The 20,140-nt window shown below is 45.9% G+C and overlaps 1 protein-coding gene across 2 annotated transcripts in view; it reads right to left on the bottom strand.

Annotated features, from left to right (window-relative positions):
• ELFN2 (extracellular leucine rich repeat and fibronectin type III domain containing 2) overlaps window positions 1–18,615 on the bottom strand; it is a 134,424-nt gene extending 115,809 nt beyond the window's left edge. Inside the window, exons 1-2 of one of the 2 annotated variants that reach the window (XM_053404779.1) lie at window positions 18,396–18,615; window positions 17,950–18,049 (exon numbers count right to left, since the gene is read on the bottom strand). The gene's annotated coding sequence lies outside the window, so the exon portion shown is untranslated. The remainder of the gene's footprint in view (window positions 1–17,949; window positions 18,050–18,395) is intronic. The other variant, XM_053404778.1, reaches the window with a different exon arrangement.
• Window positions 18,616–20,140: the final 1,525 nt, after the last annotated feature.

Raw genomic sequence — 20,140 nt, 5'->3', positions numbered from 1 at the left:
AAATGTGCAGGGTCCTCCAATCCTCCATGGCTGATCCTGAGGGTGTGCAAGGAGCCAGAGCGGACAGGAGAGGAAGAGAAAGTACCATGGCATCATTGGCATGCATGGAAGTCTATTGCACTAGTGAAGATGCAGTACCAAAGATGCTGTAGCCTTAGCTTGGAACTACAGTCACAACTCATTCAAAGTTGAGGCCCAATCAGTCCTAGTTATTAAATTAAGCATGTGCGCTAACCCCTTCCAATGAAATGAGAGGCATTTACACATGCCTCATTTTGGTGGGGTTGTGCTGTATGTTTTGTGTCTTTATTTCGGGGGTGGAGAATCTGTGGTTCTCCAAATGATGTTGGACTACAATTCCCAACATCCTTGGCTATGGGCTAGGCTGATTGGGACTGATTAGGACCCCTGCTTTATTTCAATGCAACCTTTTTTATTCTAACCTCCTCCTAGTCTTTACCTTCGTAAAGTTCTTGCTTGTTTTACATGAAGTTACCATCTTGTAAACCAAACATGTTCAATCAAGAGGAAAGAAAATTACAACATGTGCAAGTTATATTGGCATTTTTTCAAATATCTTTAGCAAATAATGCTTCTCTCTAATCCACTGTAAACAAGACACAAAGCAATGGGCCTTAACTAAAGGAAACACAAGTGAAACATTAGTGCAGCCTTCTTCAATACGGCCTGCTGCAGCTGTTGGACTACAACTCCTATCAACATGGTTGGAGAAGACCATGGAGTTGTAGACCACTAACATTTGAAAGTCACCCACCTGAGGTAGCTTGCATTAGAGAAAGGCCTCTGGGGCAGAAGGTAGATTTTTCAGACTGAAGATACCATGATGGAGGCATGCTTGCTGTGTTACTGCCCACTCATCCCAGTATCATCACAGGTTTTAAGGTATGTGGTTCAAAAACCTGAAATGCTTGTTTGACCAGAAATGAACGTATGACTAAAGAAATGTGTGGGTCTGGGAAACCACTTGTCTATTCATATCAGTTTCAATTTAAAAAGCAAACACACATAACTATTGTCTGTCTATCCTTGAAGTGAAGGATATCTGTGTCTAGGAACCTAGATATTCACAAAAACATCCAAAAGTGGAGGCGGCATCATCTGGAAGGGAGACAATTTCATAATCCTTCTCCCACCCACCACTTCTCCCTTGTGTTCCATTCCCTCATCACCCATTTTCCCTCCAGCTAGGCTTTCCAGTTGTGTTTCCATGGGGAGGGAGCTAAACATCCTTCCTCTACTACGTTTGGCAGAAACCCAAGTTCCAGGTCCTAAATCTCCATAAACTTCCAATGAAAGAGCAGTGGAACTACAGAAAAAGCTTTGAAAAGAGGCTTTAGAAATGGGGAACTCATTTTCGGGAGAATTTCAACCAGGAATTTAGAAGGGGTGCTTTATTTACAGGTTCTCTCCCTCAGGATAACCTGACAGATTCAGAGACTCAATGGATAGCTTTCCAACTCTGCAATGACATGGATATGACTCAAAATGATGCGAGTTTTAAAAATGCAAGCTTACTTTGGATGCAATGGCTGTGCAGAAGCACTGAATCCTAAATCTTTTCCCACAGCCTCAAGGAAGGTTCTCTACTGGTTTGAGGGGGACCAAGGATGGCCTAGAGAGAGCCCTTCACATCATCTTACAGCCCTGAGACAACTTGATCCTGCCATCCAAGGGCTTGAGGAGTTTAAAGGTGTTGGTTTGGGGGCACAGGGGAGCTAGTGAGATGCAAACAGACCTTAAGTAGGGGATGGAGAAGAAACTCATCTTTGTTTGCATTTTAATACAAACTACCTAATTTGCACTTTTGAAACAAATATGCAAACTGGAACATGGCTGTCCTTTGAAATTTGCACTTGTTTGAATTTTGAGATGCAGTTCTCCAACCAAGCTATATGTACAAAACTGCATATGCTAGGTGGAAGTGTGCAGTAAAAATGCTTATATTAGTAAAAAACCATATACAAAAAAAACCATTTTATTATGGAAAAATTCTAAGGGAAATGTATATATTAGACAAAACTACATACCAAAATGTGTGTATTTTGGGACATTTGCACTAAAATGCTGGTGAATTTTCAAAAGGAGTTATTTTTTAAAATACAAAACAAAACTGCAAATTCCTATGGAAATGTGGGTAACTGAATTTAACACTGGAAAAATGAGAAACTTTGAAAGCCAAAATTGGCAGATTCATCCGTTCCTACTTTAGGCTTGTGGGATCTACTGTTTTTTTGTATTTGTTTTTAATAGAGCCCTAAAATCCATCAACTAGAGCATGATACAAAAGACATACACTTACAATTAAAGTACCAGTATTCTGATCCCAGAAATTTCTTTTGAGTACAAAAACTGTATAGAGCTCATATGTTCCGACACATATCCGCTCCTGGTTTCCCCAAGCTTTCTTCATTTTAGCAGTATAATTTTAGGATAGGGAGAGGCATTTTGCTGCTTTTATTAAACAACTGATAGCCAGAAATCCTTAATCTACTGCTAATCACCCAGAGATTAGATCCAGACCTGCTTCTTCCCACTACTCCTCTGGGTCACTGGTACCCATGGGAGTGTCTTGTGTATACCTTTATGTTGGCTTAGTTTAGGTATAACTGATGGAGTATTAATGTTAAAGGGAAACCTTTGCCAGAGTAGTAAATTTGCTGCAGGTGCTTGGATTAAAAATAAAAAGAGATGGGGGAAGAACTTAAGTGTCTGGGGGAAATCTCCCAGCCCAGAAGGGCTAATATAGTCAAGCTAAGGGAGTATGAAACAATGGAGAGAGGGTAATAGAAAATACAACATTGAAAAGCTAGAAGAAGAAAAAGCAACGAAGGCAAGAACAAGGTGGATGTCTTCAGTGCAAAGCGGAAAAGGAAGCCAGTGAAGAAAACTCAAAATATGTGCTCAGGCAATTGACACAAGCAAGCAGACTCAGTCCTCTAATCTTTTCTAAGCTCTAGCTTGCAGTTTTCAAAGCTGGCTAGCTAACCACTCAGCCTTCATTCATTTCAATAGGAATTGCGTGTCTAACACCCTCTGCAAGCTGGAGAATCCCAGCCCACAGCTATGGCTTTCACACTCCGTGATGTTCAGCTGAATGTTTCCTTAGCCACCTCTAGCAAGCCTTTCTTCACCATCTTCTGCACTGATCTAATAAGCATGTGATTCTGTATGAACTTACTTCATCTCACAAGTTTCAAAGGCAAACGTGCTTCTCCCAAGCCAGAAAGAGACTTCCCACCTCAACCAAACAATCTCTTCCCTTTATTGGTCTCTCTGTATCATTGATTTTGTCCTTGATCCTGATTCCCAAACGTCCCATCAGCTGTAGCCTTCAAATCTATGCAATGCTGCTCTCTTCTGTGGCTGCCAGGATGAGATCCTCCTGCATGCTGGGCATTAATCTTGCATCACAAAACTAAATACATAATGCAAATTCTGTTAAAAGTAATAGGACAATCCCAGGTATATGCAAGTATTACAACCAGGAAGAAAGCCAACCGGGCTCAAATTTGTGGGAAGCATATCATGGGAGTTTTGAGAATATACATATTTAGCACATTCCACATTCCATTTACATGGACCTAGTGCGGCTTTTTTCAACTGTTAATTATTAAAGGTTTTTTTCCCTGAAGTGGTTTTCTAGAAGCATTTACCCGAAATGTGAAAAATCTTGTGCCAGAAGCTTCTCCCCATCCCAAACTACTTGAGAAGCACAGCCAATCCAGGTTTTGCCAAATAGTTTTTAAGTTCACCACAGGACTAGTGCATATATCCATAAAATTGTGGGCTGGAAAGTTACTTTTTTCCAAGAAAACGGAAAAGTAGGATTCCAAGACTACACAGACCATATAAAAATCCCACATGAGCTTTAGGTCTACCTCAGCTTAGATGCCCTGTGCTGAGGAAAGGCAGTGTTTAGGTCAGTGTTTCCCAAACTTGGGTTTTTGAACTACAATTCCCATCATCCTTGATCACTGGTCTTGCTAGCTAGGGATGGTGGGAGTTGCAGACCAAAAACAGGTTGGGACCCAAGTTTGGGAAACACTGATTTAGGTGAAATTCCATCATCTTCTCTCTCTCTTTTTTTCTTCTCTTTTTTTGTTGCTGAGTAGGGTGGTCAGAGCCTGATCAAACTGCGGGAGACAGTGGAAGACAGAAGTGCCTGGCGTGCTCTGGTCCATGGGGTCACGAAGAGTCGGACACGACTAAACGACTAAACAACAGGGTGTCAGAGGACCAGGAGTCCTCTGTTCATCAGGTGATGGAGATGAGGACTGTGAACCTGAAGGGGAAGGCACAGAGGGTGAGCTGCATCTGCTCCTAATCCTAATCCTATCTAAGGGCTCAGTTTCAGCTTGCTCCTTGCTGGAGCAACCTCAGAGCCCTCTGTCCCCCAGAGCACTCCCTGTGCCTTGCATCCAGCCTTAAACCTGCCTTACCTTTTCTTACGCCCCACCTGAGCTTTGCCTCCCCCCCCACAGGATTTAGACAGGTTCAGTCTCACGTTCAGGGCTTCCCAACTTACGGAGTAAAACTTAACAAAAAGGGCACGGGGGAAAGCTAAGTTGAAAGGGCAGGAACATATTGGTTTTCCAGGGCCATATTGACATAAAACTAGAATCGTATCACAGGAAAAGCAGGGCACTGGGAAAAGCCGATTAAAGTTAGAACTTTGCACCTGCTGGGGAAATGCCAGAGAGAGACAAAAGCTCAGCTGGAACTGCAAGAGCTGGCAATGTTCTCAATCTACTTACTCAAGGGCCTGGCTCTGCATGCCTTTGTAACTGTGTAAAGGTAAAGGTAAAGGGACCCCTGACCATTAGGTCCAGTCGTGACCGACTCTGGGGTTGTGGCGCTCATCTCGCTTTATTGGCCAAGGCAGGCAGCGTACAGTTTCCGGGTCATGTGGCCAGCATGACTAAGCTGCTTCTGGCGAACCAGAACAGCACACAGAAACGCTGTTTACCTTCCCACCGGAGCAGTACCTATTTATCTACTTGCACTTTGACATGCTTTCGAACTGCTAGGTGGACAGGAGCTGGGACTGAGCAACGGGAGCTCACCCCGTCGCGGGGATTCGAACCGCCGACCTTCTGATCGGCAAGTCCTAGGCTCTGTGGCTTAACCCACAACGCCACCCGCGTCCCACAGACTGTGTAGGGATGGCTAAAGTGACCTTACATCCATAGCCACTTTGGTGCAGAATTGTTTTGCCTGCTCACTTGCTTTCACACACCAAACTACTGGTCCAGCCTCAAGTCAACTGAACCAGGCAGCAAGATGCCACTAAAAGCACAATGAGAGCTGTCAACAACATACTGTATAACAACACTGTATACCAGTCACTTCAGCAAGCAGCAATAATCCACTGTAGACTCAAATTTCAACCCGAGTGAACTCCATGACAGAGAGGCTGCAGACTGGGGGTGGCCAACCTGTGGCAGGGGAAGGGTATGTGGCTGTTGTGCCCAGGAGGTCATGAAGTTTGAGTGTGTCCTGGCTATGGCACAGAATCAGGCTAACACTTAAGCCTGCCTCTCAGATGGCCTTTCGGTTTGACTTGGAGAATGCTTGCCAAAGGAGTGTGGCTGCCGGCTCTGGAGAACTCCAGTTATAAATTGCTAGTGAATTTATATTCAGCAATTGGCCCTTGCCTGATCTGTTTCCCTTGCTTCTTAAATGTTTGACCCACCCCTTAACTGGTTGTGAGAGCTCTCTCCAATTTGCAATTTGGGCATGAATTTATCCAAGTATATCCTAGCAGATATGTTATGTAACAGTTATGGCAGTGTCTCAGATAAAATATTGGAACTCCATTGCACTTGACATTTGTATAAACCCCAAAAGGTCAAGCAGTTGTGTGATCCATGCAAGAATAAGTAGTAAGCAGAGCTATATAAATAGGACGCCTTCTTGTCAAAGCCCAATATTGTGTGTTTAAAATAAAAAGCAAAAGAGCATATTGGGCCACGGGGGAAGATCAAAATCAACAGGAGGGCAATATGTTTTAGGACCATCTAAAGTGTCAGAAATCAGTGACATGTCAGGCAGAATGTTAAACAAAACAGGAGAGCTATGTAGCTGTTTCCCAATCTGCAGTTTACAACAGGAAGGGTTTTTTAGACCGTGTCCAAGACTATTTGGACAAACCTGGAGGACCACAACATGGATGCCTGAGACTGATGTACTGTACATTGCTTTGAGTGCCTTCTGGTGAAAACAAAGACCAGAAGATACAATAAAGTAAGAACAGTTCCTCTGGCACTTTGGTGACAGTCAACCTGCACTGCAACTCTGAAGAATGGAATCATCAAGAGGAGCAGCCACCAACAACCAGTCCAACAGACCATTCCCAGTCCCCACTTCTTTCCAAAAGTATCTGTCGCCCCCAAAACCTTTCAGCTCTCCTAATATACTTCAGCCCTGTTCCAGTGCTCAGGAGCTCAGGAGCTCGGCCCTCCAGATGTTTTGGGACTACAACTCCCCTCATCCCTGACCACTGGCCCTGTTAGCTAGGGATGATGGGAGTTGTAGTCCCAAAACATCTGGAGGGCCAAGTTTGCCTATGCCTGAGCTAATCCCTGTGAAATCCTCATCCCTACCCACTGAACCCGCTGTCCCAGCACTAAATTTTCTCCAGCAGGACAAATCCTTCTCTAACCTCCTCTGCCTCCTTGACTTTACAATCCCATTGCCAGACTATTAGCATTTCTGAGCTAATCTCCTGTTATTATCGAAACCCATGGGCCATCTGTACCTGAGGGGGGCCAGACCTCCAGCTCTTGCAGTTCCAAGTTCTATGGCAGCAGTTTCTAACATTATCTCCTCAGCCCTCCACACTTTAATGCTAGCATTGTTTATTTCTCTGAGGGATAAAGCCTTTGTTTTTCTGTTTTGGGAGGGAAGGTGCAAAGCCAAATTTCCAGACTGCCAAATTCTTACCAGGTGCCAGGTTCCATTTCATGGGTGCATGGGATGCCTAGCACTTCTAAGGAGTCCGTTGTTCATCTTAACATCCAGTGCTAAACTGTCTGCAAGTAGGAAAGCCATCACCTTATAACAAAACCTTAAAGAGAGTTGCACCACTTCAAATATTCTCCTGCTCTCCCGGTCCTCTCCCACTGAGAATGCTAAACTGAAAGGGCTGGAGGTGTGGCCCCAAGGGCATGAGAATCTGCTGTGCAGGTACAGCCCTAGAGAATTTCTACCATTGTGAAAATAAAATGAAAAAAATCCCAGGTCACACATTGCCAATCCTTAGCCAAGAGCCTGTTTGATTCTCCTTCCACGCAAGACCACCCTTGACTTCACCATCTCACACCCCCAGGGTGCCGTGCTATAGAGAACTGCTTTCCCATGAGCCACAGTCAAAATTCCTCCCTGGCTCTTTTGTTACATCCTGTTCTTCTGAGTTATATATATACCACTGAGCACCACCTGAAATAATTCTCCCTCCTTAGTGTTTTACACCTTTCAAATACTAGTAGGCCGTTATCATGTCATCGTTTAGCCAAGCTATACATATTTAGCTCTTTTAATCTTCCCTCATAAATCAATCTCTGCAGCCCCTTAATCATTCCTGTTGCTCTTCTCTGAATTCCTTCCAATTTGTCAACATCTCTGCGCTTGCAGGGCGCCCAGAGTCGAATACAATTTTCTGAGCCTAGTCTCACCAGAACAGTATACAGAGGAACTATTACCTCCAGGCACCAGACAGAATGTCTCTGGATATTGTCATACAGAGACACCTCATTACATACATTTGACACTGGGGAATAGAACTGAAGAGTGCTTCCCCTCCCCTCGTCTTCAAGCAGAGGCCCTTATCCTAGGAGCGACAGTATCTCTCCTGCTGTCTCTGACAGGAAAGGCAGGTGTCAGACAGAGACAAGGCTAACCTAGTCCAATAATGGGCTACATAATCCAGGTGTGCAACATGCAAAGACAAAAATACACTCTCTAAAACAGAATTAAGAATTACTTAGCATTATTCAGGCATTCAAACACCACATGTGGGGAGGAGGAATACTTTGGAGTTATGTCGCCCCCTCCAGCATCCTCATCCATGTGAGATGCCCCAGCCTTCTGAAACTCAGCATGTACAGTGTGATAGTGCTGCACGACAACAAAAAAGCACAGTTTCATTAATTGCAGCCATAATTAATGAGGCTAGTGGGTGGATTTGCCTCGGCGAAACACCAAAGGCATTAGGCAATTTGTCTAAGGAGGTAGAAATGACATGTACTGATTCCTGGGTCCATGAAAATATCTGCTTTGCTTATGTCTGCGCACATAAGGAACTATGGAAGGGCCCCTTATTATAGCCATGGTAAGAAAGGCCATGACTCGTCCTCCACACAAGTTGCCACCAACACAGGCACAATCAGATCAATAATGAGTTCAGGTTTTCAATTCGTTCTTCAGTCATATTTTCCTATATGAAACATCACAACTTAAAATGCGCACACAGGGCCAGCCCAAGACATTTTGTTGCCTGAGGAGAAGGACAAGATGGTGCCAGCTCACATTCCACATACAGGAGACAACTGGACTGTGGGAACTGAATCTTACTTCAACCAACTGCACCTGATCTAGCTAGGAGGCCCAGGGCAAGCCATGTGGCATACACAGCTGTCTCCTCCAACAAAGGGGAACAACTGGGATGGGTTCAGAAGGAATAGCTGCTGCCACTGTGCCCCAACATCTGCTGCCTGCAGTGGCTGCTTCACTCCACCTAACGACAGAGCTGGCCCAGCACCCACAGTGCAATAGCAAACTGGAGTTAGCATCTGATTTCAGAGATCTGATGTCTACTGCTGAGATGCTATGGACAACCTGCCTAGTCACCTGTGGCCTGCAGAAACTTGTCTACAAATTACCATACAAGTCTCCATGACTTTTTATTTGGAAAAGTAAATGTTCCATCTTGAATCTTGAAATAGGGAATGAAAGAAATGCAACCAAACAGACATGGCAAAACAGAACAATATCATAATTAACTTATAATTTAAATCTTCAGGTTCATCCTGTGCTGACCTAGCCATGAACCCCATAAACCAACCCAAAACAGCCCGTCTTACAGTGCTTTCCAAAGATTCTCAGGCTTTGGTGACTCTGTTGTGGGACCCGGTGCCATAATGGGACATCGACTGTCTGAGAAGCCTCTCTTTGTGCCCTTTTCTAAATCAGATGCATAGACGGTATTAAGATAAGAACTTAAGATGCACCCTGCTGAATCAGACCAGAAGCCCATCTTGCTCTCACAGTGGCCAACCAGATTAACAAGGTGATGGATCTTAATAGAGCACAAAGCAGCAGGTGATCTCTAAAACGTATGCTGGGTCTAAGACTACATTTCTATATTACATGGAAAAGCAAGAATAATGTTTCCATGCCATTCCAGGTGATCTCTATGTCATCCACCCACATGGTCTAATGTGGCTATTTGGTGTCCTGTCATTGCCCAATGGAAGCAGCCACTGAAATAGAGGTGGCAAGAACGATGGCATCCAGATTACATGCCAACAGGACCCAAGATGCTTAGCATATGATGGGTTAAAGTCAGTGCATTTCTCAATATGTACCTGGAAAAGAACAGGCAGCCAATGCAAACTGGGAGCACGACTGCTAACAGGAATACATTGCTGGAAGCAGTTTCCTTGTGGGTTTGCCTTACTCCATATGTGTCCATTCGACCGCTTCAATCCACAGAACTGGTACTGTTACATGTGCCACATAATACTTGTTCCACAGTTATAAGAACATGGAATCTTTAAAAAAAGTACCTCTTCTTGAGATCATAGGCTTGGAGAGCCTCTACCAATCAGAAAGGTTAGATAGACCTACTCTCTAACCCATGAGTATGGGTTGTACCCAATTCTAGCCATACTCAGAGCATGCCCACTGAAATTAATTTGAGTTCATGGTTTGATAGAACCCTTATAAGCTCAACAATTCCCTCTCCTGAGCAGCAGCCTTCTGTGAATCACGGAATTCTGTCAACATGCAAATATTACAGTGTCCTGACATCACCATCAGAAAATTCGCTTCTCGATATTCTCTCCCTAGATACTCAAGTGGCCCTCATTTGTATAATGCATTCTGCACAGCAAAAACATTAAGGCCTCTTTGCTTAGGGAAGATCCCTGTGAAGGAGCCAAATTATTATTCCCATTTTTACAGGCAAAAATGGAGACATGGCAACCTGGCAGAGAAACAGCTTGTACTCTGGCCACACAAAGAGCGCAGGAAGCAGAAACAGGAATTCATAACAGGTCTCCTGAGTGCCTGACTCCAAAGTCTTCATTGAAAATGTTGTGGGCTTCAAAAAATTTTAAAATCTGTAACAGTTTTCATAGCAAAACAAATAAAACTGCCAAGAAATCAAAGCATATACAGTTCCCTATAGCAACACAGCACAGCAACAATAAATTAGTTCTCTGGCCTCCAAATTCCCTGAGACGTTTTTCAGGGGTCCAGACAGAAGTGCACTATGGTGACCCTGAGGCTCCACAAAGAGTCCGCATGCAGATACTTCACTGGAAAGCAGATTCCTTGGGGTCCACCAAAATTTGGCTGGGCTTGATAGCCGATCATTGCTTCTAGAAGCCACAAGGGCTTGGCTTTCAGGATTCTTTCTTCACAGTGGCAAAGTAAGGGCAACCTATTGAACTGGCTGCTGCCTGGTGAAGGGGAGAGGTTTACAAGAAGTTGTAAGCAGGTGTTCCCTTCCTTCTAGTGCTCCAATTGTAAAGGCTGCAGAGAGAGCCTTCTTACTAGCTACATATTGCTATAAGCAGACATTTTACTCTAAACATGCAAAACGTGCATCTACTATGAATGTACAAATCTCATGGTATTTACTAAGTAGAAAAAAGTATTTTTTTAAAAAAAGCACGAGAGAGAGAAAAGAAAGATTCATATTTCTTCCCACACCTGATTCATGAAATACTGTGATATTTTATGTTAGGTCCTATTTTTAGAATGCTGCCAGAGGCACATTTGGGTTAAAATTGGTAGAAGTCATAAGGTGGGGCAAGAAGATTCCATGATGATTCTGCCAACCTTCTCCCCTAATTCAAGGAGGGCTCCTTTCCAACCTTGACCAACGATGTTGCTTCCCTCCCAACGCAAGGCACCATTTTGAAAAGACACTCACTGTCTCTCTGCATAACTGGTAGGATTAGTTAGTCCTTCAACAAAGAATACTGAAAGTGTTCTCTACTAGCCAAAATTAAATTCCTGGTCCAATCAGTGATCTGGCAACTGCATTTATGAAATCTTTTGCATTCCAAATTCTGCAAGAAAGAATGAAGTTTATATTAACCATCTACATTAAACTGGGATATAGCACACCATGGCAAACGTCTCTTTTGTGGCATTTGGAATGATGGACCAATTCTGTGCATACTGGTAGATCCTCATGATGACCTAAGCACAGGAAAATGCAATTGGGAGGCTGCACAGACTTTGACTGCAGCAGCTACAGGTTGAGATGCAAGCTGAGACCCTACCTGCCCACAGACTGTCTCACCAGAGTGGTGCATGCTCTGGTTATCTCCTGCTTGGACTACTGCAATGCACTCTACATGGGGCTACCTTTGAAGGTAACCCAGAAACTACAAATAATCCAGAATGCGGCAGCTAGACTGGTGACTGGGAACAGCTGCCGAGACCATATAACACCAGTCCTGAAAGATCTTCATTGGCTCCTAGTACGTTTCCAAGCACAATTCAAAGGGTTGGTGCTGAGCTTTAAAGCCCTAAACGTTCTCGGCCCAGTATACCTGAAGGAGCATCTCCACTCCCATCATTCTGCCCGGACACTGAGATCCAGCACCGAGGAACTGCCTTCTGGCAGTTCCCTAGCTGCGAGAAGCCAAGTTACAGCGAACCAGGCAGAAGGTCTTCTCAGTAGTGGCGCCCGCCCTGTGGAACGTCCTCCCATCAGACATCAAGGAAATTAACAACTACCTGACTTTTAGAAAACATCTGAAGGCAGCCTTGTTTAGGGAAGTTTTTAATGTTTGATTCTATTTTTAATATTCTGTTGGGAGCCGCTCAGAGTGGCTGGGGAAACCCAGCCAGATGGGTGGGGTAAAAATATATTATTATTATTATTATTATTATTATTATTATTATTATTATTAGACAGCCATAAGAACAAGGCCTCCAAAAATCATCAGCCATCACCCTCCATGTCGATGCTTCAACACTTTTTCTTTTAGAAATGGGAACAAACAATCCAGAGAAAACTCTCTCACCACCTTAGTTCCTCCACTGAAAGAAATAAAGGACAAAGTTGTTCCCTGAAGCTTAACCACCTACCTATTTAGATTCTCATTTATTTGTGGAGGATTTTTAATGTGCAAACTGCTCCAAGCTTTGCCTTGTTTGTCTGCACACTAACCAAGGAGGAGAGATTATGCTTGTCTTAATGACAGATGGAACTTATGGCCGAAAGTTAGTGAATTGTCCAGAGACATAGTATAGATAGAGGGAAGGGCTTTGAATGCTGGTTTCCCAAATCTAGGGGAGGGAGATTAATTCTTCCCACAGAAAGACAGGTTTGTTCATACAGCCTTCTTTTCCATAACTAGGGAAAGGAGATGTGTTCACAGCAGATATATACAACAATATTCATAATAATAATAATCAAAATAAAACCACAGAACCACTCACTTCAATTACATTATTATTGTATCTTTGTTATGATTACTGAACATACAGCACCCTGAAATGCAGAAGGATGAGGGGCAATGGGAAATTGCTTTAAATAAATCAATACTCCATCCCTCACAATGAATTATTGCTGCTCAAAGAACAACTGTGTTGAAGGGAGAACACTCTGGTGTCTGCCAATAGCCCCCAAATTCAGGGCCAGTAGAAAGCTGTCTTTCAGGAAGCTCATCGTGGCAAGGGGGAGACTAATCTGGTCACTTCCATCAGCCCTTGAAGCAGCAGCTGCTCCAGTGCTTGCTTTCCTCATCCCTCCTCATCCCTTTTTCCTTTTGTGCTGTGCTTATTAGATTGCATATGTGCTGACAGGGGCTGCCTTACATTTTGATACATGGTAGTGCTTGGAGAACTGTACATGTTTCGCAAGCATTCCTTAATAATAAATACTAGAGCAACCAACAACGCTATAACAGCAGCAGTAAATAGCAACTCACAGTTCATCCATACAAGCAAAAAATATCTTTTATCCAACAGAAGAATCACCACTAACTCCTCCAACATATTATGCATCATTGCATGAGTATCCTACTTAGTGCTAAGGTTTCACTGGTAAAAGCCAACTCCAAGAAAGCCAAGACTTTCTGGTGACGTGACCTTTCTGGCTGAGAAACACCTTACTCAAGAAGAATGTACGTTTTATCTATTCCACTTCCATTTGTATTCAAATAACGCCTGCTGATATGTAGCACATGATTTCTATCCATCCTCTGGCAATGTTCACATTTATGCACCACAAGACTCAATGGTTTCTTTTCACCAAATGCACAGGGATTTTCAGTCAAACTGTCCCCCAGGTGGTTATCAGGAGTTCTGCAACAAAGAGATCCGTTATGGCAGGTGAGCATCCCTGAAAGACATTCTAGGTCTTCCTTCCAGAGCATTAACGTAAGGAGATAAGAAGAGTCTTGCTGGATCAAGCCATCTGTCCTCACAGTGGCCAACCAGACGCCTATGGGAAGCCCACAAGCAGGACCTGAACACAACACTCTCACCTCCTGTGGTTCCCAACAGCTACTATTCAGAAGCATACTAGGTCAAGCTGCCCCAGGTAACATGGGGCAGCAATGAGGCCCCCAAATAGCCAGACCACATCAGGTTTGAGGTACCATCAGCAAAGTGTCCTCTGGTGCAGCAACAGTGTTCTGATGGAGGAACCGTTCTATATATCCCACAGCGCCCCCAAGATACTAAGCATCACTCTGGGGATTGTGTGAAATTAAAATGGTAGTTCCCAGAACCCCACAATGCCCTGGGCTGCTGTTACATGCTGAGAGCTGCTCAGGGGTGCTGTTTGCCGACACCAGGCCTGCCCCCATATGAATGCAAGAAGATGATTTCCCCTAGAAGATGATTTTCCTCGGCAACATGCTGGAGTTCTACAGCAGGCAGACTGATGTGGGGAGGGGGAGGGTTCCTTGAAGGCAAAAGTCTGAAAACCTCCATCAATTACACAGGGCTATAGCCATGAGCAAGACACTCAAAGGCTAGCTGTGGTCCCCAGAAGAAAGGCAGGGCACAAACTTCAAATGTTAACACAAGCTACCTTGAGTTAACATGCAAGCGCTTGCCAAGGTACCTAAATGCTTCTACCATTGCAATGCAACTATTATTCCAATGAGAAACACATAACTCTGGATTTGTCAGCTACCATGAACTGGAACATGCCTTACACCAGCTCACGCTTTTCTCCATCTAGCCCAGTATTTGCAACTCTGACTGGCAGTGACGCTCCAGGGTCTCAGACAGAGGTCTTTCCCAACAACCTGCTGGCTGGTTCTCAGAACTGAAGATGTCAGGGGCAAATGACACCACCTTTCCTGGTACAGTTGCTGCCTTTAGTTTCCAAACTATCCACAAGCTAGCAAATCAGCCCTGAGTGCTCACTGGAAGGACAGACCCTGAAGCTGAGGCTCCAATACTTTGGCCACCTCATGAGAAGAGAAGACTCCCTGGAAAAGACCCTGATGTTGGGAAAGATGGAGGGCACAAGGAGAAGGGGACGACAGAGGACGAGATGGTTGGACAGTGTTCTCGAAGCTACCAGCATGAGTTTGACCAAACTGCGGGAGGCAGTGGAAGACAGGAGTGCCTGGTGTGCTCTGGTCCATGGGGTCACAAAGAGTCGGACACAACTAAATGACTAAACAACAACAACAGTTCCCTGTGGAGCTACTAGTGATGATGACTCTACTACTTCTGGAATCAGAGGTAGCATGCCTCTGAAAACCAGCTACCAACAGGGGTGCACTTAGAAGCCGGCCAGGTTGGCCTCCACCGAGGGTGCAGGATCAGGAACTGCAAAAATTGCACCTCTCCACACTGATGCATCTCCTTGCCAAGGGTGTAAGGAAGCCTAGGTACATCTCTGACTACCAAAGAAGAGAGTAGGAGAGAGAACTATTGCCTACCTATCCTGTCTGGACTTCTTCTGGGCACCTGGTTGGCCATTGTGGTAAACAGAGATGCTGAGCCAGATTAGCCTTTGCTGTGATCTAGCAGGGTTCTTATGAAATAGCTGCATATAATTTCCATAGTAAATCTACCCTGTCGTAGCCCCTAGAAGGTTCTGACAGGTCTCAGCATCTGTGTCACTGCAACTCTTCGGTGGTTTTATTATAGTTGCCACCACCAAGTTCTGTCTGTTTTTATTATTTATTCACCTGTATCTTAAGAACTCCTCCTCCATTTTAGTCAATACTGTAAGAGGTGATTATTGCTCTTGTTTTACAGTAGGGGATCAGAAGCTGAGAGAGGGCAATATCTTCTGTTTCCCAACACGACCATGGCAGAACTGATGATTGAATCCAGATCTTCTAGACCCCTAACATTCGCTCCAGCAGACAGTGACTCTAAATTTGCTAAATACATTCTGATGCAGCCAACTCTGATGCACCTATTAATTTTTTCCCAGGCTACTCTCACTCACGCTGCAATCTTATGTGAAAGCAAATCCTGAAGGGTGACTTACTTCCAAAGAAACATGTTTGGAATTGAGATGAATGTAGCACAGCTATTAATTGAAAAGTTGTTTTAATGAATGTTCAAATGTTGGTGAATATTAGCATTCACATGTGTATGCTGACAATCCCACATTAACTTTGTGAATTCCTCAAAATAAATGTATGTATTTACACTACTTGTCAGACAGACACAAGTGGTTGCTGGCATTCATATCCAGGCGACAGTCAACGTTCACCAGCAAATCCCAAAATGTTTTGACTTTGGGGGGAAAATATTTGTCTGGGATCATCAACATTTGCATGCCAATGTTTACCCAGTTTCAGATGTTCTGTTTAGAAAGCCAATCATATTTTTAGTGAACTAGCACAAAACTATGTTGTCCTTAATTGGATCCACCGATTTTTTGTTAACATGCTCGTATTATTTAGCAACAGAAGACAGAGTTCTGGAAGAAGGACTATCTCTCAGTGGTAGAGCATCTCCTTTGCATGCAGAAGGTCCCAGGTTGAACCCCCGGTATTTCCAAGTACCCATCTAGGAAGGATCTGTGCATGAAATAGTGGCCAGCCACTGCTAGTCAATGTAGACAAGACTGAGCTAGATGGACCCAGTATAAGGCTTGCTTTGTTTCCCCCCCCCCCAAAAAAAAAAACACCTATACATCAACAGGACACTGTTATTGGACCCCTTCCTTTGACTTTCAGTCCTATGAGATTTCCCATGTTTCTGATGCTGCTGCTCTTAAGCAAGCCAAGACAATAGGAATAGCTGCAGCCTGCTCTTTCTTTCTTCTCTCAGTTCCTATCGTATCTCCATCGCAACCTCTATCTCCTGCAGCTTCATCACCTGGCCTTCCTGCTATATGAACTGCTAGTGGGAAGCATAGAGAGATGGGGGGGCTCCATTTAAATAATGCATGTTCCATGCAAATGAAGCTTTGCTTGAAAATGCTAGCCGTGCTGTTGAGCTGCACTTTTCCTGGACTCACCAGGAGGGGCCGTTCATTGGAGACCTCGACAGTACGAGTGCTGGAATACGGTGCCGCGGTGGGAGCATAATGCTCGGGCAAACAGGGCATCCCAACTCCCATCCACTCCTTTTGTCTTCTGGTGCATATCAAAGTGTTTGGCTAACGTAACCCATTGCAGTTGGGGTTTACCATATCTGGAGCAACGGCTTCTCAGCCCTGCACAGTTACAAACAGATATACATGCCTTCACACACAAAAATCATAGCATGCACTACCATCTCTGTCTCTGATCAAATCCTACCTGCCTAATTAAAAATCTATTGGGTGGAAGAACTGCATTCTCATTCTTCATATAGGAGCCTACAAATGTGGCTCTATTAAAGGATTCCCTTTAACATACACCTGTGCAAATCTACATACGTAGTAGGCATCATTCCTTAACTACCGGAATATTTGACATGCATGTATCTGCCCTGCATATATGCCAAAATCAGCACTTTCACATACATGTATGAAAGCATGCATGGGCATGGGCACATGGGAGTGTACACACAGCAGGTCCTGAGCATATCGGCGGCTGTCGTCTTTTTGATTTACGCTGCTCTCTGGCTCGAAGACTAAGGCTCTGTCTTACTAACAAGCAGCAGTAAGCTTTACTCTGTACACCCCAGGGTGAGGGTGTGAGTCAACTGTCCACCTGCTTCTCCTGATCTAGTTCTTTTTGGGGTTCCCATGCCCCCAAGCAGGATGCTGCTTCAGTATGAAATCCACAGAGCCACCTGTTTCCCCCAAACGGAAAGAGAAGACACACAAACAGCACACATGCACAGACAGCCCACTCACAAGTTGAACATGCGTGCAAGTCTCCCGTGCAATGCCCACACAAAGGTTCTCCTCCTTTGCAAACGGACAAATCTTATTCAGCCTACACAGATGCATCACCCTAATCTCTTCGATGCAAGGCACACAAGCACAGAGAAAGAGGGAGGGGGAGAGGTTCTTCTGCACCCAGCCAAGCCAATCCACCAGCCCTTTTCCCACAACCAGGAGCAGACTCGCTTCCACCTACATCCCCCAAAACTCAAAGCCCACGCACCTCCCTGCCAGTCTCTGCAAAGAGCCCCTGCCAAAAGTTTACTATGATGACAGAGAAGCGGAGGGAGAAGGATGCAGGGATGGGATTCTCCTCCTGTTGCCTCCGCCTGGCCGATGCCGCCGCCGCCACCACCATGGTTGCAAATGAAAAAATTGAAACCTACCCCTCCCTCCTGCTGCTAATGCTCTTGCAGGGGCCGGAATAAGATATCCAGCCAAGCACAGCTGCACATAGCAGGCTTAAGATCTATTCAGAACTCGAAGCTGGGGAAATGGAACGGGGGGGGGGGCGGAGGAGAGAGAAACATCCAAGGCAAATCCATCATTCACATCGGTATTTTTTCTCCCAACCCCTGATCTTCCTTCACCTGTAGTCCCCCCACCCCATCCATCCACACTCCTACACATGCACCTCATTTCCCTTCTCCAGTTTAAGCCCTAAAGAATGGAGAGGAGGCAGGGAAAAGGGGAGAGGGAGGGGGAGCTAGCTGGGGGGGGGAATGCTTTATTAAAATGCAACACAAAAGCAACCAGCTAGAATGGAGACCGCGCACATCCCGCATCATTGTGGCTGCCGCTTGGAGAGGGGTGGCCCCCAAAACGCACATACCTGCTCCTTTGCAAGCGATGCTGCTCCAAGTTCAGGGTTTGCATCCCAACGAGAGATCGAGCAGGAGGAGGAGGAGGAGGAGGAGGAGGAGGAGGAGGAGCAGGCAGCTGAGGACCACTCTTCATTCAAATTCCCAGCGATTGCTGATGGGAGGGCTGGAACTGAACGAGAAAGAGAGAAGGAGGGAGAGGGGTGCTCTGGCTGTGTGTGTGTGTGTGTGCGCGCGCGCGCGCGCAGGGTGCGTGCGTGTGTGAGAGAGGGGGGAGAGAGAGAGGGAGGGGGCGCGTGCCTGGCCCGCACGCCCCTCCTCGGAAGCAGTTCTCGGCTCCGACCACCCTCTCCTCGCCAAAACCCACACCACCAAGAGACGCCGGGGACCGGGAGCCGAGCGCAGCCGGGCAAGGCAGAGCCAGGCGGAGGCTGCCGGGCTTCGCGGCCGTCGCTACCGCAGCCGCATCACTAAGGAGGAGGAAAGGGCAGGCCAGAGGATTGCAACACCAAGGGATTAATTCCGGCCCCAGCCTCGGCCGTTGTCTTTTCTGTTTCCTTTCCAGAGTCCGGCGAGGGGCTGGTGCTCCCCCCAGGAACTTCCCCTCCAGTTGTGGCAGGTGGGTCCCGGGCAGCGCGCAGTCTCTGCCCCCACCCATCCATGTGCTGGAGGGTCAGACAAGCCCCCCTCCCCCGTTCACGTGGACACATCTGATGGGCTGACCCCACCCCGCCAGCAACAGCTGTTGGGAACAGCCTTCCGGGATGCAAGCGCAACAGCTGGTCGCTGTGGCCAGGAGACACCCGCGCCACGAGTGGCAGGCCTCCTGGAAGATCCAGGGCTCCGTGCACAGGTTCAAGCCCCACCTTGGGCAAAGGATTCCAGCATTGCAGGGGGTTGGACTAGATGACCCTTGGGACCCTTTCAAGCCTACAATTCTAGGGTTCAGATTCCAAGTCTAGCACAGGCATGCAAACCGCAGCTGCTGGGAAAGCTCTCTGCTATGCGCACGCTCCTCGCATATGCGAAGGTAACCGTTGCTGGGCAGGTACCCTCTTCCCTCCCATTAAAGAACAGCTGGGGAAAGAGGGCGAGGAGGGTGTGCGGGAGAGATGTGGTGGTTTCCCAGCTGTTCTGGCGGCAGCTGGAAAACTACCCCCATCCCTCCTGTGCAAACACGTGACACGGCCACCTACACACACACGCAGCAGCAGTAGCAACAGCTGTCTTTCTCCTGCACAAATGCAACAGCTGAGTGTGACCATGCAATGGTGAATCGGAGTGCCGAGCTGCAACAGCAGCTGGAAAACGACCCATAGCTGGCTCCCCGCTTCTGCAGGCATGAAACAGCTGTTCAGCATCCTTCACCCCAGATGCTGGGCGGGTACCATCCTCACCCACGCACAGAAAGCAGTTACTTTCCCATCTCTCCTATGTGCATAAAACAGCTGCTGGCAAACACCTGCACCCTCATCCCTCACACATGCAAGAGGATCCATACCTTGCCTGTACACATAGAGGCACACACCAGCTCCTTGAAAGCCCCTCTTGCATGCAAATAGACAAAAGCATTTTGGTGAGCAGGGGGAGCTAGTCTTTGAGTATCACAGAAATCTACCACCAGCAGAAGCCTGCCTAAACCACCTACATTTTAAACACATAAGCAACAGGGGCTGGGGAATATATTGCATATGCATATGCAGCAGCTAGGAGCCCACTATTAGCATCCCTCTCACACCCAGTGGCAGCCAGAGTC

This window comes from Podarcis raffonei, chromosome 10, assembly GCF_027172205.1.
Source record: "Podarcis raffonei isolate rPodRaf1 chromosome 10, rPodRaf1.pri, whole genome shotgun sequence".
In the NCBI taxonomy this organism is placed as follows: domain Eukaryota; kingdom Metazoa; phylum Chordata; class Lepidosauria; order Squamata; family Lacertidae; genus Podarcis; species Podarcis raffonei.
This window is presented reverse-complemented; position numbering and strand designations above follow the sequence as displayed.